This window comes from Podarcis cretensis, assembly GCF_951804945.1.
Source record: "Podarcis cretensis genome assembly, chromosome: 1".
NCBI lineage: Eukaryota > Metazoa > Chordata > Lepidosauria > Squamata > Lacertidae > Podarcis > Podarcis cretensis.
Genome location: NC_137170.1, coordinates 81083512 through 81110243, shown reverse-complemented (window position 1 = coordinate 81110243; position 26732 = coordinate 81083512). Strand labels below are relative to the sequence as shown.

The window sequence follows — 26732 nt, the reverse complement described above, 5'->3', positions numbered from 1 at the left end:
TGTTGGGGTAAATGCTTAGGGTGGGTCTCAATCCTGGCCCCATACTGACTAGCCAAGAGTCCCTCAAATTGGTCTGTTAGTTGTTAGTATTATTTAGCAAGAGCAAGCAACAAACCTTTTCCCTAAATGCCCAATATCCAAGCCCAGAATCTTGTTCTCACCTTCAGACAAGGGATTCCTTTCCCTGGAATTGTGTGCTAGAATCAGAGCAGCTGTGGGTCGTTTGGGGAGGCTTTCAGCCATATGAGAAGTTGCCATCAGGAAGCAGTCTTATTGTTGCATTTATAGTGAAGTTGGTAGTGCTTCACATACATCACCTCAGTCATCCTTACCACAACCATTTAAGAAAGGTGTCATCGATTCCAATATTGCATAAGAGGTTTTGTATGAGGTTGGACTTAATGAGACCAGGGGTCTGCCAACATTTGAACTGGGGACCTCCCAGCTTACAAACCATAAATTATTTGGAAAGTCTGAAGTTTGGTCCAGTCAGTATGGGTCTGGGTCTGGGTCTGGGTCACCAACTACAGGTGTGAGAAAAAATGGGAATGGACTGGGCAGGCACATCTCTTTGGCTGTCTCCAGGCAAGGCACATTGAATGTTTTATCTTTCTTTGGAAGAGGGGAATTTTGGCAGATAGTTTCCTCAGCCAACTTCGCCTCTTTTTACTTAAATGAAATACAGCCCTACTTCAGTGGCACAATTTGGTAACTGCCTTAGGAGAGGGCCTCCTGGGCTTTGCGAGTACCCGCATCTTTTTAGGCGGGAAAGTGGTAAGGCGGGCCTGCTGCTGCTGCTGCATTTTGGGGCCGCCCTGCTCATTCTGCTGCGTGAGGCCCAGCCCAGGACTTCGGGCCCCCGAGACCTGCCCCTCTTCGCCCGCCTTCCAGAAGTGACCTTGGAACTGAGCACTCCCCGGCTGGTGAAGGGGCCGAGAAAGGCCCTCCCCGTCGCCCACTTCGCAGCCTCTGCAGCTAGCCTCGGAGGAGGCACATGTGCTTTGGCGCGGCGCCAGCCAGAGCATCCCCGGCGTGCCCTTCCTTGGGGGCCGCCTCCGCCTGGGCCAAGCCCTTCTCTACCGGGGCTGGGGTGGGGCTCCTTGCTGCGGGAGGGCCAGGCAGCGCCGGCGTTTCCTTGGGTTGCTCGTCCCCGCTCTCTTCTCTTCCCTCTCTGACCCCGTGGATCTGCCTCCCGAAGGAGAGGGCGCGAGAGGGGTGTGTGTGCGCGCGCTGAGCGACCTCTCCAGGCATTGCAGGGGTGCTTGGCGCTCCCGCAGTCAGGCGAGCAGCGGGCTTTGGTGAATCCTGCCGCCGCTCGCTTAGCTCCCGCCTTGTGGGAAGGGAGCTCTCCCGCCCAAATTCCAACCCTCGGCTCAATCTCTTTTGGAAAGAAGCCACCGGCTTCTTTTTCTCCAGCTGGAGAACGAGAGGGGAGGGCGGGGTGACTCAAGCTGCTGGCGCCGCCGCCGCTCCTCCATGAAAGAAGCTCAGCAAGAAGAATTGATTCCTTTGCCTCTCATCTCAGGCCGCCGGGGCAGAAAGAGAGAAAGGAGCACCAGCATGCTGGTGATGCGCTGCTGCTGAGGAGCCCGAGCCGAGCTGCAGAGTTTGCAGGTCATTAGTGCTGCACCAAACTCCGGGCGAGGTAAGTGGCGCCGCCGCTGCTGCTGCACACAAAGCACTCGGCAGCGTTTGGGAAGTAAGCCCGGGCGGGAAGTGTGGTTTGTTGGGAGAGAATGGCAAAGGCAGCAGGCAGTTTTCTCGGGAGGAGGCTCAGTTTTGTGTCTCTGTGCGGGCGCAATGCAACGTGGCATGCTGTTTTTCTGCACCGAACGGAGCGCCTTAGTTTGATCCCTAGCAAACCTCGCTCGCTCAGTGCGATCAGCGGGACTGTGCTGCAGAATGGCACCGTGGCGGCCTTGATCCGTGGTCCGATCCCGGAGAACGAGAGGGACGAAAGTCACCAGGCATCTTTGCAAAGTTTGCGCCTCGGTTGCCTGTGCGTAGCCCCGGGGCTGCTTGGTTGAGCGTGCCTTCATGCGGCGTGGAGCCGTCCAGGGTTTCAAGAAGGGAGAACTGTCCGAGAAACTCCAGTTTATCCTAGGAAGATGCTTTTCGGCCGGCCATTAAGTCTAGGGTTACGGGGAGCTGCTGGATGGAAAGGGATGGGATTGGGAAATCGGAATAATGGCAATGGAAACAATGGGCGCAAAAACTGAGGCTGGGCTGCCAAAGTGTATTGAGGAGGAGCAGAGCTGCTGAGAAAGAGTCTAGGCGTGGGAGGGAAATGCATCAAGGGTAAGACGAGACGTAGTCTAAAAAAGAACCCGCGCATCTCTATTAAAAGAATGGCTGGGAGCGGGAGGAGAGACCCCCACAAAACCAGATCTCAATTAGTTGCGTTCCTTACAAATGAATCTCCAGTTCAGTTTCTAAGTGGGTGGTTTTGTGTTTCACATCCGATGCTTCAGTCTATTCAAGCACTCTGAACCCAGGAAAGCTTTCTGTTATTGCAGTTCATTTATGGTGTTTGTGTGTGTTCCTGCAAGTTTTCACCTCCTGGCTGGGACCACTGTTGAGAGCTTGCAAAGCTTTGTGATCTAGTTCAGGGTGACCTGCCAGTGATTATCTCTTAATGTACGTTCGTTTCTTTCTTCACATGGTTGGTGGCAAGAGCAAAAAATGTGCTCACTTGCAAGCCTCCAATGATACCTTTGACATGGGGATGATTGAAGAGAGGATGACTGACAGGCTGTGATGACTGTAACCAAACCATCTTGACTCCACTTGGCCTTTGAAGAACGGAGCTACAAGATTGCTTTATTAAGAGAGTTAGGGTTTAGATGCTTTCACCACTGTTGTCCCTATGTTCTGATTAAAGCTGTCATTTCATACACCTGTCTCTTATGTGTGTGTGCATGCACGTGCACACACACCGTAGGGACATCTGGAGTGCTTTAGTTTTATTTCTTACCTTCCCAAGAAAAGAGCATGTGTCGTAGAAGATAGGCTGTGTAATATGGCATGAATAATGGATTGCTTTGTACGAGGAATGCTTTGCTCACGTGTAAATGAAGAGCCTTCAGTGATGACAATTTCAGAAAAGCTGTTAGGTAGAAGGTGATACAGTCACTTAAAAAAATAAATTCTACAAAATATGTTTAAACAGGAGAAAGGGGATTCCCTTCCATAAGCCCCGTTACAATTTTCTGTTGGGATAGGATTTATTTTAGAGCCCTCCTTTTTGGCAAGCCTTCAGTGTGGCTTGCAATTTATCCATAACAGTGTAATGATTTAATTCCCACCCCCCAAATGGTATTCCATACTTCTTGCTAGGTTATTAGGGCAAGTAGCAGGCACAAAGTTTTCTCTTCTCACCCTGCTAATAAGCCTGTGGAAGTGAGAAATACTGCTTAGCCCAAGGTCACCAGAGAACTGCATTGCTGAACAGTGGTTTCTTAACTAGGTTCTCCCTGGTCCAAGTAAAAAACTTTGTCCATTGCCGTAATACTGGCTTTATAATAATGCATGCACTAGTGTTAAATAATACAACACACGGTCAGAATCAAGTACGGTCACCAAAGTGGCGTCATGCTAATTTTCCCGCTTTACCGAAAGATGCCAGAAATTAAAATTTATTGCAGTGTAACATACCTTTGATGAGAATGGTAATGACACACTCAACCTTTCCATAGAAAACCAACCTTCTCAGACCAATGTTGGACAATATCCTACCCCAGTGCAGAATTCACAGAACATAAGTCCTTGTTACACATAGTTCTTTAGGTCCAATATTATTGACCAGCAAACTGTGGTGCTCCATCTGTTGTTGAACTCCATTCGTATCATCCCCAGCCAACATGGCTAACAGTCAGGGATGGTGGGAGATGTTGTTACCCCATCTACATCCCATGACATTGCCACACCCACAGTAGTTAATAATGGCCCCAAATGCTAGTGGCTGCTGGAAATTTACCATTTGCACTTGTCATTCTGTAATCAAAATGCTCCTGGGACATAAGTCCCCCCCAAAATAAACTCAAAAGTTGCAGTGGGGGTGCCCATCTAATGTAGAGAATTGGAGCTAAAAAAAATTCAAATAAAAACGAATGTCTGGAATAAGGAACGTATTGAGTTTTCTTTCTGAAAACAAATGAACCCAGGGCATTAAATATCCTAAAGAAAGCAATTGTTGTTGTTTAGTCATTTAGTTGTGTCTGACTCTTCGTGACCCCGTGGACCAGAGCACGCCAGGCACTCCTGTCCTCCACTGCCTTCCGCAATTTGGTCAAACTCATGTTCGTAGCTTCGAGAACACTGTCCAACCATCTCGTCCTCTGTCGTCCCCTTCTTCTTGTGCCCTCAATCTTTCCCAACATCAGGGTCTTTTCCACGGAGTCTTCTCTTCTCATGTGGTGGCCAAAGTATGGGCGCCTCAGCTTCACGATCTCTCCTTCCCATGAGCACTCAGGGCTGATTTCCTTAAGAATGGATAGGTTTGATCTTCTTGCAGTCCATGGGACTCTCAAGAGTCTCCTCCAGCACCATAATTCAAAAGCATCAATTCTTTGGCGATCAGCCTTCTTTATGGTCCAGCTCTCACTTCCATACATCGCCACTGGGAAAACCATCACTTTAACTATATGGACGTTTGTTGGTAAGGTGATGTCTCTGCTTTTTAAGATGCTGTCTTGGTTTGTAATCACTTTTCTCCCAAGAAGCAGGTGCCTTTTAATTTTGTGACTGCTGTCACCATCTGCAGTGATCATGGAGCCCAAGAAAGTAAAATCTCTCACTGGCTCCATTTCTTCCCCTTCTATTTGCCAGGAGGTGATGGGACGAGTGGCCATGATCTTCGTTTTTTTGATGTTGAGCAATTACATTTTGCATTTAGGGGTGCTGTTTTATCCCAGTAAAGGGAAATGGGGTAAAAATTTGTTAAAGGGTTTATTCAAACCAAAAAGGATCTAGGAATGCAGATTTAAGTGCCCATTTTAAAATCACACACGTTGATTTTGCTTTGGGACATTTTACTACCCCAAGGCACCCCAACAATGGAATTTGATTTGGGTTAGTAACAGTGGCGTAGCGTGGGGGGTGCAGGGGGGGCCGGCCGCACCGGGCGCAACATCTGGGGGTTAGGGTTAGGGGGCGCAAATCCACGGGTTAGGGGACGCAAATCCACGGGTTAGGGGGTGCAAATTACTTGCCTTGCCCCGGGTGCTGACAACCCACGCTACGCCACTGGTTAGTAAATTGCCTTTGTTCCTGTTTAGGAGTTTCAATCCAGTGCAAACTTGCTTGGGTGGTATTTTATTTATTTATTAAATTTCTATACCACCCTTCATCCAAGGATCATAGGGCAGTTTACAATATAAAAACACAAAAATACATACCATACTGTAAATAATGTAAACTCCATTGAACACTGTGGGGCTTATTTTGAGTAAACATAAGATCGTACTTCATACAAGCGAAAAACATTTAAGAACTGTCTTCCTAAGAAATACATTGCAATGCTTAACACCCTATTTGATGCTATATAGCATCGAAAAAAATACCCTCAAAAGCTACTAGACCACTCACCTGCTTAAAGTCATTTTTCCCCTGTTCAGTTTTTCTGAAAGAAAGAACTACCAACTATTTTCCAGTTTCTCAACCATACCTTACTTGCCATCAGCAGCAAGTGATAATCTGCTATATAGATTATAAATACAACAATGGTAATAATCGCAATTGTCCTTAGCGGTGGAAGAGAGGACACGTTTCTAGTGAGTATCTGCATTTCTTAGGGAAGCCCCCTTTGAAAACCATGTTCTTTGAGGCTGCATTAAGTTGCACCCTCCTCCTACAGAGCCGCACATGGAATCTACATTTCACCTCACTTGCCATAAATAAGACTGCAACTTCCATGGCCAACTATTTTCTATAGCCTTCACTGTCAGTTGATCATATTGGATTAAAACACACCAATATTTCTGGTTATCAAAGGGTAAAGGAAAGACGGGACTGATTGCATTTGGGTCTGAAATCTCATGCTGTCCTGTATAATTGAGAATCCATTTTTGCAAAGACAACTTCTATTCAGGACATTAGTTCAGAAAATGGCTTTTTGTTCAGATTCCTGCCACTGGAAGAGGTTGCATGTGAGTATATTAGAAGTGGAGGTATATGCATGCAAGGGTATGTGAGAGAAAGACTGACACCATTGGAACTCAGTTGGATTTTCGTACACTAATGCATGAAGGTCATCTCCTTTTAGATTTGTTGCTTTATAAAGCAGTAGAAGCTGGGAACACATGCAGGCCTAAGTTGTTGTCGTTGTTTTAAAAAAACTTTAATCAGGGAAACTAGCCTTCAGTATATTAGGCCAATAATTCTTCTGTGTTGCTGATTTAAGATGTGGGATTCCACTAGGTTTGGCTTTTCTTAGCCATGTAGGAAAACTTACCTTGAAGTGGCTTTTGAGGAATTGCAGCTTTCTCCGCCACAATTTTGCTGCTTGTTACATATCAGGTTTGTGTTCTCTGCACCAGTGGTAGGAGGAAAGTATGCTGCCAGATCTGGAATATCTCCTCCCCAAAACCCAATGTCTGTGACAGGAACTTGTGGCCCTCCAGATGTTGGATTCCATTTCCCATAATCCCTAGCCAGCATGGCAAATAGTCTCAGATGCTGGTAGTTGTAGTCCACCAAAATCTGGAAGGCTATAGATTCCCCGCAATGAGTTAGCGTGGTTTCCCTCATGGTGAGAGAAGTTTCCATTGTATATGCTTCAGAGAACTCTTTCATTTTCACAATGTGTTAAAGTTGAATTTTGACATTCAAAACAGGTTGGGCTAAACAGGAGTGGGGGACTTCAGAGTTGGGGGCTTAATGCGGCCCTTCATGCCTCTTCTCCTGGCCCTTGGAACCTTACAGAGGCTGTACCCTCCACTGGCTATTGCCTTACACCACCTGTTTTTTTGCCTAGCTGGCATGTGCCTTTGAACTCTTAATGTTTCTTGCTCTTCTGAGTGGAGGAGAGAAGGGTGTGTGATTGTGTGTAGAAACTAGCACACTGTATAAAGGTAAGGATTACGTTTGTTGCTCTTCTCACCTTTGCCTCTGGCCAGTGGGCATGTGGCCCTCAGAAGGTTGCCCAGAAGGGAAAGCGGCCCTTGGGCTGAAAAAGTTTCCCCGTCCCATGACTTATATGAAACCCCTGAGGGGTCAACTGGTCTAGCTCTTCACATTGAGTAGAATACCCCTGTTCTATAAAATACTCAATTGCCTCCAAATCATGGGTGGCTAACTTCAGGTGGCACCAAGCACATGGACATAATTTGATCCACATATCCACTTCTGAGCTAGGGAGGAGGTGGGGTTGTGGGCTTCACGCCCCTCCCCACACTCGCAGGGGCTGGCTTCAGCCCCACGCGATAGTAGGGAATCCTCGGCCGCGTCATACCCCATGCCAGCCATTCGGCGGGCGCGGGGGGCGTGCCTCACCTACTTAGGTCTGGCGCGACCGAGGACCGCCCTCTTTCCCGCGCCGCAGCTGACCCGGTTTCCATTTTCCTTGCAACATACTTGTGCTGTGTTTGTTTGTTTTTTGACATCAGCTGATGGGTTAGGTGAGCATGTTGTGAGGGAAATGGCCTCATGGGTCATATTGCACCCCTGCCTTTCAGGCCACGATTGGGCTGGATGTCTCACCCCCTTGATTTAGAATGTGCATAAGAGGCTCTGAGCAGAGGGGAGGATGTCAGAGAAGCACATCTGCCCTAACTTGAGCTGGTCAGAAGCTGAGGTACTTCCACCCACATATTCCTCCTTCTCTCTGCTCAAAGCCTTGCACAAACTCTGCAGTAGTTCCAGCTCTGGGGCAGCAGCCAGGGAAAGGACTTGCTTTTACTGGCTAAGGAGGATGTCTGTCATTAAGTCAGACTGTCTACTGCTACAAGGAAAGAGGAACAAGAAGATCGCCATGCTGGAGGGCAAAGGAAACCCTCAGCATCTTCCTTTAGTAAAACAACAATTTCCAGTCCTCTTTCACTGTAGATCAGGAGTTAACAGTTGCAGAGTCAATGAAGCTACAGGCCAATATAAGTGAGTAAAGAGTCTCCCTCTAACATGTTTATAGCCACTGTAAAATGTTTTCCTGGATGACTCTAAAAAGATAAACCTATATTACAGCAGGGTTTCAACATCCAGTAAGAGGCAGAGCACTCAATCCTGCTGGGTGTTGCTTCACCAGCATGTTCCCTGCAGAGAACACGTTGGCAAAGCAAATCCTTGCAGAGAGCTGATTGAAACCTCTGCTCAGCTGAGGGTTTAGTGGTATCACACATGCCCAGTCACCAAGCCTTAGTTGGCAGCAGGACATAGAAAAAAACTTTCAGTATTGGGAGTAGGAGGTATATTAGTCCATAAGGTGCCCTCGGGTTAGGCCTTTTTTCTATTTAAAATGTGGAAGATTCCTTCCATAGATTAGTCCTCAGTACAGGGATTTTCTTTTTTAGGGGGAAGGATATCAAATAATATGTCTCGAGTTAAGTTAACAATTTAATTAACCAAAGTGAACACATATTGCTAGAAGGAAATGCTGTTCAGTTTTCTTTTCATTTCTTGTTATAACAACATAGCAGAGTCAGAACACCTTAACAATATGATCCAGCACTGGCCTTCCATCTCAGCCCGCCAATTAAGATTTACCTCCATTGATTTGTTCCTGTTGAGAAGTTGATTAATCTGCTGATTAATGTATGTTTTGATCAAGGCTGTCCTTCTCATTTCCTCAGCTGCTCCTTTGTTCCAGGAAGTCTTTGTTCTTCCTATGATTGTTTATTCTTGCCATCCCATTTTGCAATATTATTTCTTTTGTGCAAACGGAATGTGATTTCCTTGGCTTCGTTTAGCCCTGCCTGTCACCACTCTCCCGTCTGTAGCAGCTCATAAAGAAAACTAATGAGAATCTGTCTCCAATCACCTTTGTCTTCATTAGATTTTCATCAGCCTTCTGTGACTCCACCGGTGCCTTGGTGAAACTACTGGTGAGACACATTGGAAGTATTAAATAATCTTGCTCCGGGTTATGTACTTCTGTGGCAACTCCATGATCTCCGCAGGGGAGCTAGAAGTGAAAGTCCTCTGGCAGGAATAATAATAATAATAGTAATAATAATAATAATAATAATAATAATAATAATAATAATAATAATAATATAATAATATATTATTTATACCCTGCCCCCATCTGGCTAGGTTTTCCCAGCCACTCTGGGCAGCTTCACCAGTCTAGCTTCCGCATTCTGGATTAGTTGTAGTTTCCAGGTCACCTTCAAAGGTAGTCCCACATAGAGCGCATTGCAGTAGTCCAAGCGAGAGATAATCAGAGCATGCATCACTCTGGCAAGACAGTCCGCGGGCAGATAGGGTCTCAGCCTCTGTGCCAGATGAAGCTGGTAAACAGCTGCCCTGGACACAGAATTGACCTGCGCCTCCATGGACAGCTGCGAGTCCAAAATCACTCCCAGGCTGCATACCTGGTCCTTCAGGGGCACAGTTACCCCATTCAGGACCAGGGAATCCTCCACACCTGCCTGCCTCCTGTCCCCCAGAAACAGTACTTCTGTCTTGTCAGGATTCAACCTCAATCTGTTAGCCGCCATCCATCCTCCAACTGCCTCCAGACACTCACACAGGACCTTCACCGCCTTCACTGGTTCTGATTTGAAAGAGAGGTAGAGCTGGGTATCATCTGCATATTGATGGACACCCAGCCCAAACCCCCTGATGACCCCCCCCCAGCGGCTGCATGTAGATGTTAAAAAGCATGGGGGAGAGGACGGAACCCTGAGGCACCCACAAGTGAGAGCCCAGGGGTCTGAACACTCATCCCCCACCACCACTTTCTGAACACGGCCCAGGAGGAAGGAGCGGAACCACTGTATAACAGTGCTCCCAGCCCCTCTAGACAGAAGGATGTTATGGTCGATGGTATCAAAAGCCACCGAGAGATCCAGCAGATCTTGAAACAGCAAACTGGGAAACATTTCTTCTTTGATACACAAGCATATGACTCTGTCTTACAATGAGTTAGATCACTGGCCAGTCTAACTCAGTACTGTCAGCTCTGGCTGGCACCTCTCCTACTCAGAGTAGAACCTAAGTTAGTTGCCCCGTTAATTTCAGTGGGTCTACTCTGAGTAAGATTTAGTTGGATACAATGCTAAACCTTGGCGCAAAGGGCTGTGAACAATCTTGAAATCTTGAAGATCACTTTAACTTGAAATGCTTGGCGTTGAAACTAGAGTGTCCAGCATTCAACGCCTGTGCTCTACCCCTTAACTGTTGAGTGGGATGGGCTGCTCATGGCCCCAAACATAATTATGTGCAGCTATTGGCCTAATTTTAAAAGCTCTCCAAGTAAGTGATCACGTCATACCTCTGGCAAGAGGGATCTGTCCTCCCCCAGAGAAGTAGAGAGGGGTTGCAGAAAGAGAGAGGGACGGCTGTGCCTATTTTTGACTCTGATCCCACCCACACTCAGCATTCCCACCCTCCCAGAGTTTACCCCCAAGTGAATGCAGAAAAAAGTTAGCTTAGCCCACTAAAAATGTGGATTTGAGGTATGCAACAGAGAAGTAGACAAGCATAGGCCTTTAAAATGTTCAAGGAGCTATGCTAGCCTTTTCCTCACTGACTGAAAATCTGTCCTTCTCCTTTTGAAAAGTCTGACCCCCTTTGCATCTGTTTCAAAGAATAGGGCTGCAAAGGTAAACTTGGAAATGCAAGCAGCTGTTCAGTGGAAATGAAAGCATAGGAGGTTGACATTTCCTCCAGGTCCTTCTCTGTCCTTTCCACATCTTTTTCAGCTTTGTTTTCATCCCAGGTACTCTGAATAGAGACTTGAAGGCTTTTGTCCTCATAGCAAGCTAGTAGCACTAGAATGGGAATAATTTTCCCAAGCATTTTGGGCATGTTGCATAGATCTGAATTAGTGCACTGACACCTTAAGGGTCATTGCACCACACACACACACACACACACAGACACAGTAAATCCCAGCAACACAGGGACTTCAAGAGTTGCATAGCTTGGCTGCCCTGTGTCTTCTGTCAATGTTGTGACCAGAGAAAAGGTTTTTTGACAGTCCTTGGGTACACCCACCTTGTCCTGCTCTCTTCCTCAACCTCTATATGTCTCAAATGATGAGGGTGTTGGATTTGGGAAATCTGCATTTCTTCTCAGCCTCGTTTGAGGAAATTTCTTTAGGAATGTTTCCTATCTGTTTTCCAGAAGTATGGTTGTGAGCTTATGCGTTTTTTGGCCTTTTTTTTTAGGATGAAAGAGAACAAAAGCACTTATCTTTTGAGCCTGGCTAGGCTATAAATCTAATTAAGTGCAACATTTTTTAAATTGCCTGTTGTCTTGCATTGAAGTGTAGCTCAAAACCCTCCCAGATGCCAACCCTACTCAGGTTACAAATGACAAGAATGTGTTTAGGTCATTCTCTTGCTGGTGTTTACTCACTGCCTTTATTTATTTTGCTGATTGAATCATGTCTCAGGCTCATCTTGTAACCATTCTGTGGCAGCACAGAGTTTCAGGCCATTTGGGATTGGAATCTCAAAGTACACAATCTTGAGGTTAGGGGAATAGTTTGCATAATTACATTTATAAACTCGATTCTTGCCTTTTGCTTACCATTGTGGTTGAAGCGCAATGTTGCATTTTGCTGAGTAAAATTAGCAAAAGACAGATCCCTGTCTCAAGGAGCTTCCAATATTAGAAAAGAGAAAAGTATGGATAACAAGCCAATAGAGAGAGGGGAGGAATGGGTCAGAGTAACCAAAGATGAATGTAAGCAGATGGCTGTTACATCCAGCCAGGCATGCAGTGCAATCATATGCATATTTACTTGGAACATATGGGACTTACTCCCAGGAAAGCCTGTACAACATTTCAGGCTTTGTATAATAGAGCTTCAGGCTTAGTTTCAGTTTAGGGTGATGAATAATGGATTGGCCTAAAGACTTATTGGAAAGGCCAGTACCTAATTATTTCATCAAGTAAGTGGATCAGAATAAGTCAAATTCTTCATTATCCTTGTTTAGTATTTTTTGACAGCTCAAGCTTAGGCTGGAACGCTGTTCAGTACCAAGGACAGTTCTAGTGATTGCTCATGATTTGTCTGGAAGGCTGGCACTAGTGTGCATATTATACCTATTGTGTTATGTATAACTAATGTATTAAATTAAGCTTACCCCCAGAACATGTCAAAGAATGCCTCCACACACACACCCCGTGTTACTCTTATACACCAAAATTAAATATCCATCATATGTTGGGGGGATGTATATAGTGCCCAGTGATTAAAAGGTTTGTTTCTGAATCTACAAACAACTCCAAAATAAAAAAGCATCCTAAAGAAGATACAGAATAAGTCAGAATACCAAATACAATAAATGATCCAGGTATTGTCCTCCCTTGAAAGCCCTCATCTCTGAAGATTATGGACTCCTGTACAGTTAGATTTGTGCAGGGTGCTGAGATTACACAAAGTGAGCTTTTCAGCTAGTTGGGCTCACCAAGAGCACTCTCTAAAATTGTGAATGGTAAAGCTCATGGCAGGTGAGTAGTTTTCTCTGCTGCTGAGAGCGACAAAGGCTTTCAACGGAAGATATCTCTTTTTTTTATTAAATATTTTTATTAAGTTTTAGAAAAGACAACAAACATGAAAAAGGAAAACAAATACACAAAAATACAAAATTATAAAATACATAAGAAAAAAGAAAAAATAGTTTCAAAAAAGAAAAGAAAAAAACACAAAAGTCCCTCTTTTTACTTCTCATCTTTGATTCACTTATTTTCTTGACTTCCTCACATCTCCCTTTTTTGTATCCCTGTTGAAAATTAATTCAGCAAATTCATATCCAATTTATTTGTCTAACCTTCTCATGTAACTTATAATTATCCATCCAATCTTATTTTTAACCTCGTTGCTAGAACCCCTTCAGTTCATTTCAATGCCATTAACATTCAAAAATTTTACAATATTTCTGTAAGTAAATTTTAAATTTCTTCCAATCTTCTTCCACCGACTCTTCTCCCTGGTCTCAGATTCTGCCAGTTTCAACGGAAGATATCACCCAGTGCCTTGGACTCTCAGAATCTTTGCTACTTGACTTTTTCTGTAGTTTTTTTAGGATTATGTCTCTTACCTTCAGGTTTTGCCTTTATTAAGAATGTCCCACTTCCTGGGTAGGTTTTTTTTTTTTTTTTTTTTAAAAGGTTTCAAATCAGTGCAGATGTATGTTTATCAGTTGATGGCTTACTTGCCTTGCATGTGTGAATGCATTACCACAGATCAAAGAGCAGAGACGCAACTTCCATGTCACTTCACCTCACTTCAGACACAATTGGTTGCAGTTCTAACGCCACTTACCTGAAAGTAAGCGCCAATGAATTCAATAGGACTTACTTTTGAATAGGTATGGTTAGGATTGCATTATAAGTTAGTTGCATATAGGCCCCATTGAAATCAATAGGACAAGTCAGTCATGACTGAAGTCTCATTGATTTCATTGGTAACTAAGTTCAACTAGTGTGGTATAGATCTAGCCCAATGCTTTTCAGTTGAATAAAGTTACAGTATATGCATGCACGTGTGAACCAGTCCATAAATGACACTTTTCTATGAAAAACCAAGTTGGGGTTTGATGAAAATAGTATTGTTTAATATTTCATTTAGGCAACAGGAATGGCAATGGTTATTCTGGTTTTGTTTTCTGTTTACTCTTCAAAATATATGGGTGCCTTACTGTTGACAAGCAAAATGAACTGTGAAGTGCTTGACTGATCTTTGGGTTGCTTTGTTTTTTGCTTTTATATGATTAGGAATTCTGTTCCATCGATTTTGCTTCTCCATCTCAGTCTGCTAGTTTCGACATCTCACTGCATGCTTGTGACCAGGCAAGTTCTGTGGTCCCTGCTGTGTGAAGATGGCTTTGCAGAGGATTCTGGGATATGGGTACTTTTTTTAGACAGGAAGATGCTGGTTCAAATGCTCTTTATTTTAACCTACTGTCTCTAGCCTTTTTTAAAAAAAGCAAAAAAAAAAAAAAAAAGCAGTGCAGTGGCATGAGCAACACACACAGAATCTGCTCCAGTTGCTGACCCTTCTCACATTCAACAGTTGTTTTAAAAATGTGGCTTTTCAGTTAGCTTGTTAACTGTATTGTAAGCCACCTTGGACATGAAAATCATGACTGAGAGGCAGGGGTGCAAATATTCTAAATATTCATTAGGCCACCTGTGGGGTGCATTGAGTGGAAGAGTCTTTTCAAAGCCTTATAATAAACAAACAAACAAACAAACAGGAGGAGCAACATTATTCTCCACCCCCACCCCCCAATGCTTATGGAGGTGGGTAAGAGAGGGTCTTTTTAAATGACCAGGAAAATACTGGAGGGGTTGAAATTCCCCTTGGCTCTCCCTCTACCCCCTCCCTCCCCCCAAAAACTAACCAACCACCTTGGTCATCACTTTTCTGTTTGCCCCTGGTGAATAACCTTGACAGAGGAGAGTAGTGCCCAAGATCTTCTGAGTAGGAATGGAGATTGAATAGTGTTGATTGAGGGAAGTGAGGTGCTCAGTCAACAGAAATGGGCTGCAGTCACTTTCCCTGCATAGGTTGATTCATTGAAGGTGCCTGAGCCTTCCTTTCTCCAGTGTATTATTTCTTATTTCACCTTTGATCCCGAAGGGTGAAATTGGGCTCAGAGAGCACCCTTTGGCATGCACTCTCTGGGCTTCAGTGCTTTTCTTTTGTAAGCAAAGTGTGGCTGAGGGGGGGTCTCTCTTCCCCCCTGAAAGTGGACACTGAGAAGAGGGATTTCCTGCACAGTTCATCCTTCCCCTTTGCAAATTTCATGGGGCACCAATTTTTTATTGTTATTTATTGCATGGAAATGAATTTCTGGCTAAACATAGCAATACAGTGCCCATGTACCTTGGGAGACTGTTCCTGTAGGCTCTGAGCAGTAGCGATAATAAACAGTTGGAGGAGTCCTTTCCTCAGCTCTGGCATCATCTTTTTATTTTGCAGTGACCTCTCAATAAGGCCAGTTCCATATTAAATTATTTGTCCATATATTATCCAACACAGGATCATTTGTACACAGAAAATGAGGCGAGTGATGGGGAAATAGCAAGTACAAACTGAACAGCAAGACTGTTAGAAATATTGTTGTTGAATTTGAACAAGGCAGGGAAGGGAGAAATGGCTAAACCGAACTAAAAATCCTAATTGGGGTGGGGAGGGGCCAGAGAGCTGATCTGCCAGAACTATAGAAGGATAACTGAAATAATAAAAATGCTGGTATTTATTTGTATTTTTTATTCAAAGGTTCCAATTATTGCTTATTAAAGCTAGGAGCATAAAAACAAAGTCTAAACATGTTTGAAACTTAGGAAACTTAGGCTGATATCACCAGTGCAAATTAGATTATCCTGTTCCCCAATAGGTTGTATCCAGTTGACAGGCAAATGTGCTGGTGATAAGATGTTAGCATGGCAGAAGTCCTGCAGAAGCCAAAGGCTGCATTGAATGAGCTATAAGACCACATTGCTAAGGGCCAAAATAGATGGGACAGAGATACATTGATCATCTATTTTATCCCTTAATTAAGGGAGGAGAGCTGTGGGCAGGAACCCAAGTCAGATTGGGACTGAAAGAATGGAGGGTTTTTAAAAAATACATCCCTTTTTCCTACATTACATTGCTGCTTGCTCCATTAAGAAAAACGTAGTTACTGTCCTAAAAATGTGCAACCTAAGCAGCCAGGGAGTCTTTAAAACAGAATACACCCTCCCTCTTTAACTGTGTGAAAGGAGAAGTGCCTGCTTTCTTGCTGTGTTGTGAAGGTTGCTGTTGTGTGCTTAATCTGGCTTTTGCTTGTCAGCCCATTGTAATCCATTTGACTAGTACAGTACTTCTATATTATTCTGTAGCAGAATCAATGTAATGTACCATATTTTTCCGTCTATAAGACGCCCCCATGTATAAGATGCCCCCTATTTTGGGGGACTCAGATTTAAGAAAATGGGGGAAGATGTATCCATGTATAAGACGCCCCCTGATTTTTTACATTATTTTTTAGGGGGGAAATTTAGTCTTATACATGGAAAAATACGTTAATTTGAATTATGACAACTCTGAGGATGAAAAGTTTTGTGGCAAAAAATGTAGGTGATTATGGTTTCTAAATGTGGCCCAATGTTTTTTTTTTATAATAATTTTTATTAATTTTCCAGTTTTAAAACAAAACAACCACAACAACATAAAAACATCAACAAATACAAACAAACACACAAATATAAGTTCTTAACCTCATTTTCATAAGCCTCCTTTCTCGGACTTCCCCATACCTCACCCTTTTTACATCCTTATTTTACCATTTTTCAGCAACCATTTTAGCCAATTAAATTTAAATTTGTTATCTTTCTCAAATTCACCTTAAATCATCAAACATTTTCGGCTGTAATTCTGCATCTTCCTTCCCCTTGACATTTTAACACTCATCAATATTATAACAGTTCTTAAGATAAGCTTTAAATTTCTTCCAATCTTCCTCCACCGTCTCTTTCTCTTGGTCGCGGATTCTGCCAGTCATTTCTGCCAATCCCATAAAGTCAATCACTTTCGTCTGCCATTCTTCCAGTGTGGGGAGTTCTTGTGTCTTCCAATACTTTGCTAGAAGGATCCTTGCTGCTGTAGTGGCGTACATAAAAAAAGTCCTATCCTTCCTTGACACCAATTGGCCGACCATGCCCAAGAGAAATGCCTCTGGTTTCTTATGAAAAGTACATTTAAGTACCTTCTTAATTTCATTATAGATCATTTCCCAAAAGGCTTTAATCTTTGGGCAGGTCCACCAAAGGTGAAAGAAGGTACCTTCAGTCTCATTACATTTCCAACATTTATTATTGGGCAGATGATAAATCTTCGCAAGTTTGACTGGGGTCATGTACCACCTGTAGATCATTTTCATAATGTTTTCTCTTAGGGCATTACATGCCGTGAATTTAATACCGGTGGTCCATAACTGTTCCCAGTCAGCAAACATAATGTCATGACCAATGTCCTGTGCCCATTTAATCATGGCTGATTTAACTGTCTCATCTATTGTATTCCACTTCAGCAACAAATTGTACATTCTTGATACATTCTTAGTATTGGGTTCTAACAGTTCTGTTTCCAATTTCGATTTCTCCACCTGGAAGCCAATTTTCCTGTCTTGTTTAAAGGTTTCCATTATTTGGTAATAATGGAGCCAATCTCGCACCTTGGGCTTTAATTTCTCAAAACTCTGTAGTTTAAATTCACCACTTTCTTGTTCTAAAATTTCAGAATATTTCGGCCATTTGGATTCCATGTTAAGTTTCTTCACCTCCTTAGCCTCCATAGGTGATAACCACCTAGGGGTTTTATTTTCCAACAAATCCTTGTACCGAATCCAAACATTATATAATGCTTTCCTAACAATATGGTTTTTGAAACCCTTGTGAGCTTTAACCTTGTCATACCATAAATATGCATGCCAACCAAACCTGTTATCAAATCCTTCCAGATCCAGAATATCTGCATTCTCAAGAAGTAGCCAATCTTTCAACCAGCAGAAAGCTGCCGATTCATAGTACAGTCTCAAATCCGGCAGGGCAAACCCCCCTCTTTCTTTTGCATCAGTAAGTATCTTAAGTTTTATTCTGGGCTTTTTGCCCTGCCAGATAAATTTAGATATATCTTTCTGCCACTTCTTGAAACAATCTAGTTTGTCCACAATTTGTAATGTCTGAAACAAAAATAACATTCTAGGCAATACATTCATTTTGATCGCTGCAATTCGGCCTAACAAGGAAAGCTTCAAATTCGACCATATTTCTAGATCTTTCTTTACCTCTGTCCAATATTTATCATAATTGTCTTTAAATAAGTTCACATTTTTAGATGTCATATTAATCCCCAAGTATTTTACTTTCTTTACCACCGCTAACCCAGTTTCATTTTGGAATCTCTATCTTTCAACATTTGTTAAGTTTTTTTCCAGAACTTTAGTTTTTAGTTTGTTCAACTTAAATCCTGCCACCTGACCAAAAAATTGAATTAACTCTAAAACTCTTTTCGTACTAGTGTCTGGCTCTTGTAAAGTCAATACTAGGTCATCTGCAAATGCCTTCAATTTATAGTGTTTAGCTCCGACCTGAACTCCTTTTACCAGCTGGTCCCCCCTGATCATGTTCAACAAAACCTCCAGGACTGATATAAAAAGTAATGGGGATATCAGGCACCCCTGCCGTGTCCCTTTTTCTATGGAAAGTTCGTCAGTAACCACATTGTTTACTATTAACTTAGCCTTTTGTTCAGAATATATTGCACTTATACCATTTTCAAACCTTTGGCCTACCCCCATCCCATGGAGATTCTTCTTCATGAACTTCCAAGAGATATTATCAAAGGCTTTCTCCGCGTCCACAAAAATCAGGACTGCCTTCGTGTTAATATTTACAGTTAGCAGTTCCATAATATCAATTATGTTCCTTACATTATCTGATAAGTGTCTTCCTGGGAGAAAGCCTGCCTGGTCCTTATGAATCTCCTCCATTAACACCCTCTTCAGTCTTTTTGCTAAAATGTCAGCAAATATTTTGTAATCCACATTAAGTAATGATATAGGGCGGTAGTTCTTGATCTGGTTTTTTTCAGTTTCAGTCTTTGGTATAAGTGTGATAAAAGCTTCTTTCCACGATTCAGGTGCCTTTTTCCCCTCTAATATTTCATTACAAACCTCCTTAAGCGGCTGTATTAACCATTCTTTCAATGCTTTATAATATCTGGAGGTTAGTCCATCTGGTCCTGGAGATTTCCCTAGTTGCATGTTTTGAATGGCACCCTCCACTTCTTGGTCTGTTATTTTCTCATTTAAAATCAACATACTTTGTTGCAAAATTTTTTGTAATCCATATTTCTTAAGAAAATCTTCCATATCTCCTTCATTTTCCGGCCCTTGTGCATATAATCTCCTGAAATAACTCTGAAAACAATTACTAATCTCATTTGGTTTAAAAATGTTCTTTCCATCCACCTCCAGGTTTGTGACTGTATTTAGTTTCTGTCTCTTCTTCAATTGCCATGCTAGAAGTTTCCCACATTTATCCGCTGATTCAAATGTCCTCTGTCTCATTTGCTTAATTTTCCATTCTATCTCCTGGTTCATCAATTCCATATATTGCATTTGATAGAATTTAATTTCTCTCAGGATTTCATGAGACTTTGGTTTTGACCTCAATTTCTTTTCTCCTTCTTTTATTTTTTCCAAAATTTTGTCCTTCCTTTCATTTTGTTTCTTTCTCTTTAAAGAGTTCTGTTGTATCAGAAAACCTCGCATCACGGCCTTACTTGCGTCCCAAATCACTCTTTTCTCCACCTCTGTCCTCAGATTTATCTCAAAGTAGTCCTTCAAAGTTTTTTGGGCCTTTTTGTAAATCTCCACCTCTCTGAATAGGGTGTCATTCATTCTCCATCTGAAAGATCCAGCTGTTGTTAGTTTCATTTCCATCTTCACTGCGTTATGGTCGGAGCATGTCTTTGGGCAGATTTCCACCTTTTTTATCCTTGGAGCCATTCCACTAGTAATCCATATTTGGTCTATTCTTGTCCATGTCATTTGTGCCTCTGAAAAGAATGTTCCCTCTCTCTCAAGAGGGTTTCTTGTTCTCCAGATATCAATCAAGTCCATATTTTCAGTCCTTTCAAAGAAGGTCTTAGGTAGTCTCCCATCCTTAGAGACCACCTGTCTTTGTGCTTTATCCATGTTTGTAGAGACGACGCCATTCATATCTCCTAGTAAAATCACCTTATAATCCAAATAATCCGTTAATGTCTCATGCAATTTCTTGTAAGATTCTGCCTTCCCTTCATTTGGTGCATAAATACCAACTATCAAAAGTTTTTCTCCTTGGATTTGTATCTCAATTGCCAAAGTTCTTCCATGTTCATCTTTAAAAATCAATTTTGGGGCCAATTTTTCCTTTGCATAAATCACCACTTCTCTTTTCTTGACTTTATCTGATGAAATAAATTCCTGTCCTAATCTTTTATTTATAAGCAATCTTCTGTGAGCCCTTGTTATGTGGGTTTCTTGTATACATATCAAATCCAATTGTTCTTTTTTCAAAATATGAAAAACCTCACGCCTTTTTCTGGGAAGGTTGAGCCCATTACAATTCCAAGTTAAAAATTGCAGAGACATTTTTAGTTAGTTGCCTCCCGCTGCTCCCTGCAGCTGTTCTTCCAAAGGTGATTTCAGTCCAAATGTCAAGTTTCCAAGGTCTGCCTCAGAGGTCGAATCAGAGGCTCCTTTCACAAGGTCCTCCTCGTATCTGCCTAGGAATTGTTCTTTATCTTGCACTGTTTTTATTTTGACTTTTTTTCCTTTGAAATTAAAAGACAAGCCTTGTGGAAATTCCCACCTGAAAGGTATGTTATTCTGCTTCAGCAGGTCAACCAGATTCTTAAAATATTTTCTTGCCTCCAAAATGTATTTTGGGATGTCCTTGTAAATTTGAACAGTAGCATTTCCGATCTGAAGGGTTCTCTGGTAATGTAAATTTAAAATTTTATCTCTTTCCTCTTTGGATCTCAAAGTTATCAGACAGTCCCTTGGGATCTTCCTGCCTTGCCTTCTGCCCAATCTGAAGGCGGTTGTTATCTTAAAGTCGTCTCCCTCTGGATTTACCTGCCAAAATTCCGATAACTCTTTTGTGAGAAAGTCCACTAGGTTGTCCCCTTCACTTTCAGGGACCAACCTAAATCTCAAATTCCTCTCTTTCCTCTGCATCTCCCATAAAGACAAGGCCGCCTCATGTTGATCCAACTTCTTGCAGACTGGTGTTAGTCTTTCCTGTGTGTTTTCAGCAGTGGCTTTAGCCTCTTCTGCAATTTTTCGAATTGTAGCGTTTTCTTGAACCAATTTATTTATGGTCTCTGTGTTAGATGTAATACTTTTTGTGTTCAAGTCCAATTTTGTTGTAAGTTCTGTCAATTGTTTGGTATTCTCTGTACTCTGCTTGGTCAGATTTTCTAAAGATTCATTTATTTTAAGTAATGCTTGAGTCACTGATTCCATGAATACGTTTGTTCCTTTCTCCTGTCCGGCTAAACCTGATATTGAGCCTCTTTTCTTTTGTGCAGCTTTAGCCTTAGATCTTGTTGTTATGTCTTCTGCGGAACCACTCATGTCCCAAGGTCGTTCCCACAGGAACAGCTCTTAAATGGAAAAATCCAGTGACTTGTTTTTATTTGACAGTCTATGTTACAAACTGTAGCCTTTCAGCCCTCTAGAGGGAGCAGTACATTGTATCCAATAAGTAGGAGAAACAAAGAAACCAAAAGCCCTCTTGGAGAAAGAGCACAACAATATTTATTTCTCTAAAGTTCCAAAGATTGTATCTGTAAAGTCCCAAAATTGTATCTATAAGCTCTCCACTTTACAGCAGGTTCTGTCAGACAGTTCCTGTCAAAGCGCTTCACCCAGGCAGTCCGTTCCCAGAGTCAGAGACAGCAGGAATTAATCACTTAAATTTCCTCTCACGAATAAAGTCCAAGGTACGAGATTGGCTCCATTATTTTCAAATAATGGAGGCCTATAAACAAGACAGGAAAATTGGTTTCCAGGTGGAGAAATCGAAACTAGAAACAGAACTGTTAGAACCCAATACTAAGAATTTATCAAGAATGTATAACTTGCTGTTGAAGTGGAATACATTAGAGGAGACAGTGAAGTCTGCTATGGTTAAATGGGCACAGGACATAGGTCATGACATTATGTTTGCTGACTGGGAGCAGTTATGGACCACAGGTATTAAATTCACGGCATGCAATGCCTTACGAGAAAACATCATGAAAATGATTTACAGGTGGTACATGACCCCAGTCAAGCTTGCGAAGATTTACCATTTGCCCAATAACAAATGTTGGAAATGTAAAGAGACTGAAGGTACCTTTTTCCACCTTTGGTGGACCTGCCCAAAGATTAAGGCCTTCTGGGAAATGATTTATAATGAAATTAAGCAAGTGCTTAAGTGCACCTTTAACAAGAAACCAGAGGCATTTCTCTTGGGTATGGTCGGCCAGTTGGTGCCGAAGAAGGATAAGAATTTCTTTTTGTATGCTACTACGGCAGCAAGGATTCTTCTAGCAAAGTATTGGAAGACACAAGAGCTACCCACGCTGGAGGAATGGCAGGCGAAAGTGATTGACTTTATGGGATTGGCAGAAATGACCGGCAGAATCCGCGACCAAGAGAAAGAGACTGTGGAAGAAGATTGGAAGAAATTTAAGATGTATCTTAAGAACTATTATAAAATTGAGGAGTGCTAAAATGCTGAGGGAAAAGAAGATGTAGAATTGCAGCGGGAAATTGTGTTTAATTTTAGGGTGGAATTGAAAAAGAGAATGAATTTATATTTTTTTGGTTAAGAAGGGTTGCTGAATAATGGCTTATAATTAAGGATGCAAAAAGGGAAAGGTATGGGGAAGTCCGGGAAAAGAGGGTTATGGAAATAAGGTTAAGAAAATATGATTTTTTGTGTTTGTTTTTATGTTGTTTTTGTTTATGTTAAAAATTTGGAAATTAATAAAAATTTTATTTTTTTAAAAAAATTAAATTTCCTCTCACGCAGGTTAAGCCAAATTTCCTTTTCTTCCCCCCCTGCTCCTGCTTGCTGGAGGGGTAGTTAAAGTTCAATGCCAAAGTTAGGTAATTCAAAAGTTCAAAGTTATCTTTCCTTCAATTACAGCTCTCCAGTTCCGTTGCTTTAAAAGTCATGCAAGCCGGGGGAGGCAGACTTCCTTTATTTACCCCCCCGTTTTCGGCCAAATTTTCAAACTTTTTTTTTTATGATCCCAGTAGGTTTCCCAATCCTACTTACGGGTATTTCAATTTCAGTCCAAATTTCAGGAAGGAATCGGCGCTCTCCGCTTATGGCGACGCGGCTTCACTTCACGGGCTGGGTAACGACTCTCAGCACCGCACGATCCCCCGATGCTCCTCCGGAGCCTTTAAAAAGGCTCTTTTGCAGTAAAGGGGGGCGCAAAAGGTGCCCACCGAGTCTCCTTGTTCACAGGCTTCCGCGCCTGTGATTTTAGGGGTCTCCGCTTCGCCGTAGCGGTCAGACCCGAACTCGTGAAGCAGCTCTTTCTCCGGAGATCGGGGAAAGAGCCGCCATTCAGCGTTGGCGCCGACTGGAAGTCGTGGCCCAATGTTTTTTGAGTTGTTAGCACGTGTACATTTTGAGTTTGATTACTTTTTAAAAAAATAATGGGTGAGGACTAACATAAACTGCCCCAAAGTATCTTCACTTCCTTCCTTTCTTACTATAACCCCACTGTTCTGTGTTAAACCACTATGGCTTTTTCCTTTTGATATGGGTTTTGTACATGAAGTATCCTTTATTCAAGCTGCTGTCAATTTTCTTAGCTCTACAACTTGATATCATGATCCAAACCTCAAGCAAAATGACCAAATCACAGACCAATCAGTGACAAATATGATAAATAGGTGATAAAACAAAAATACAACAGTGGGCTCAAACCTGTGATATTATATTATACAATATGATATGAGTTGCAGCCAATAAGCCATAAAAGACCCATGCATTAATGAAAATACAACACATCGCAAAACTAAGCCTCAACAAATTTAAACAACCAACATGAAGCTTGTCTATAACAGAAATAATAAATAATCCATGAAAACGGTATGTGACGGAAATAATAAATAGTCCAATATAATGTAAATGAGTTCCTTCTGTGAATGGAATGCATCAAATAAAGCTGATGTTGATGAAAACTTTGGAATATATTTTTGCTTAAGTACGTCCTCGGAATCTACTGTGATGGATGGCATCCAAGCCTGATTCTTCCCAATATATCATTGGGCACACAGCAATTCAGTAAAACCATAAGTAACAAAAAGCAGAGAGCCACAGACAGATGGTAGACAATGTTGTAAACTTTTCCAATAGCCTTCCAAATCTCAAACAACCACCAGGACTCTGACCCAAAGACAGAGGAGCCAGCCAAATCAAGAGGCCTAATGGAGCAAGCCATGGAAGTGCTGGACCCCCATACCCAAGGCCTGACATGAAGCCAGGGACCCCTGAACTGAGACCCCTCACACAGTACCCCTTGAGCCAGATTGCCCTTGTGGGACTCCCTCCTCCCATACCTGGGGCTTCATATACTGCAGTGCAGCAGGCAGGCAAGAAGAGAGAGGAAGTTGCCAGAGCGCTGTGCTCTAAGCCAGAAAGTTGCCTCTTTAATAATACTGTCTGTTCTTCAGGAAGCGTGAAGAGCCTGGAAGAGATAATATGGCCCATGCAGAATAGAAGTGAAACAGAAGCACTGCAGCCTAGTGGTCCCAGCAACCTTTCTCTGCAGGTCTTGCCCTGATGAGGCAGGTGTGAGGACTAAAGGTCCCCGCCTTCCCAGTGCCCACTCAGGCTACTTCTCTGCTGGGTCTTTCCCAAGCAGTCTCAAACTGTGCCTGCACAAAACTGATTTCTGTTCAACCTGCTTAATTTCCCTGCATGCCCTAGGAGACCAAGGGGGAGGAGAGCTGGGTGTTGGGATGCAGCCAAGGAATCGGGGCAATTGGCAGGCCCCCAACTGGCCCCAGCCCACCGGCCGGTGTGCCGGGCGATCTCAAGTCCTTGGATCAGTATGAAACTGCGACCCGAGCTTCAGAAGTCTTCAGAAGCTGGAGCATGCAACTCAGCAGAGTAAATAACGCTTCACAACAGAAGTGGCAGGGAGACGGCTGTGTGAGCATATTTACAAGCAGTTTATTCAGCATACATCAGGGCAAAAGGAAAACATGTCTTCTCTCCTTCGTGTCCAAGCAAACAGCACATAAGCAAAAGCTATACACAAACGGAAGTTCCCAGCAAGCTGTGCTGGAGTGTAAACAGGCATGTGACACACAACAGTCATGCCTGTTCCTTAAGGTGGAACGGAATATCCTAACATAGGGTGCAGCTGGAAGGGGAGACTTTCAGGAGAGGGAGACTACCCAACTTCATCATCCTGCCTCTCTTGTCTCCTGGTCCCACACCTCTCCAGCCCCCTCTTCTGCCTCAGAGTCTGAAACAGACTCTTCCTGCTCACTAAACCCTGTTACCTCCCCTGCGTATTACCCTTCCTCCTCCCAGTCTGTTCTTTCTCCCTCTTGTCCCTCCGACCACTCACTGTCATCCCACCACCAATCCCCTGGCTCTGAGCAGTCTTCCTTTGGGGGCTCCCCAGCTGGTGCCTCTCACCAAACCTGTGCATCTAGCCACTCCATGACATAGGCTTTAAAATTAAGGTATTCATCGGTATCTGGGGATTCTCAATACAACTAAACATGAATCCACCTTTTCTGCATTGCAGGGTCTTTTTCAAAAGACCATGAGATGCTGAGTTAGGGGAGACTTTGTAGGGAAACCTGCTCCTCATACATCTGAATATTCAGCTTACCCACTAAGAGTTGTAATGCAAAATATTGATGGAGGTTCTCGATGAAAAACATGGGGTCACTCCCTGCTCAGATGGATAGAGGGTAAGCAGGAAATTCTCAAGCAAACCCTTACAGGGCCATTCATCAGCTGGACACGGAATGGAACCATGCAGTAATTCCTCCCCAGCAAGCAAAGAAAGAGCCTTCAGGAATGAAAGATAAATCAGTGGACCTCCTCCACTGGCAGGTTGTAGTGTAGTAATTTTGCAAGGTTCCAGCAATCAGTGACCTCTAATCCGGGGTGATGTACTTGAGAAGCAGGTTTTAATAACGCATTTCCACAAAACACCATGCACTGGTGACTCATGCAGTGCCAAAAGACAGAGAAGAATCTCTTCTTGCATAAGTGTACACTGAGCACACTGGCTGAGACTGTAAACTTGTTTTCTCTTGCAGACCATTGGGACACTGCTGGTTATTGGAAGAGTTTACAATGCAAACTCCAAGGCCTAATTCATATGCCATTGGGAACTCAGCCAGATGGATGCTGCCTTGGTGTTATTGGCTGCCTGTGGCAGCTAGTCTCTCCCCCCCCCCAAAAAATAAAATAAAATCTGGGTGGGTGATCAAAACTATGTCCCTGCTTCATCCACCAAAGTAACCTGGTATCCGTATCAAAAACAATAAACTAAAACAACATACATGGTGGTTTTTCTCTTATTAGGTTGTTGGCTGCTAATTTTGCTTACAGTAGCCCAGCAGAAAGAGACTGTATTGTTATCCCCATATTTTAGATAAAATTCTACCCATGCTAATATATTTCACGATTTGGTTACCATCAGCATGAGCTGCATGGAGCTGGTTACCATGAGGCTAACCTTAAAGGGAAGCCTTTGGGGAAGAGAAGCTTTCGGGAACAACTGTGCCACAATGGTGATTATATTGCAGCAGGCCTAAACAGGGGATTTCTCCATCCCCATTGTCCAACCAAGACACTGAGCTCCTCCTCTGAGGGTCTTCTGCTGGTTCCCTCACTGCAAGAAGCGAAGTTACAGGGAACCAGGCAGAAGGCCTTCTCAGTAGTAGCACCCTCCCTGTGGAATGCCCTCCCTTCAGATGTCAAGGAGATAGAGAATTACACAAATTTTAGAAGACATCTGAAGGCAGCCCTGTATCAGGAGGTTTTTA

The 26732-nt window shown here is 42.9% G+C and overlaps 1 protein-coding gene across 1 annotated transcript in view; it reads left to right on the top strand.

The window, feature by feature from the left end:
• Positions 1 to 26732, top strand: part of SYT12 (synaptotagmin 12) — a 63559-nt gene that overhangs the window by 4555 nt on the left and 32272 nt on the right. Inside the window, exon 3 of the mRNA XM_079991354.1 lies at positions 1526 to 1645. The gene's annotated coding sequence lies outside the window, so the exon portion shown is untranslated. The remainder of the gene's footprint in view (positions 1 to 1525; positions 1646 to 26732) is intronic.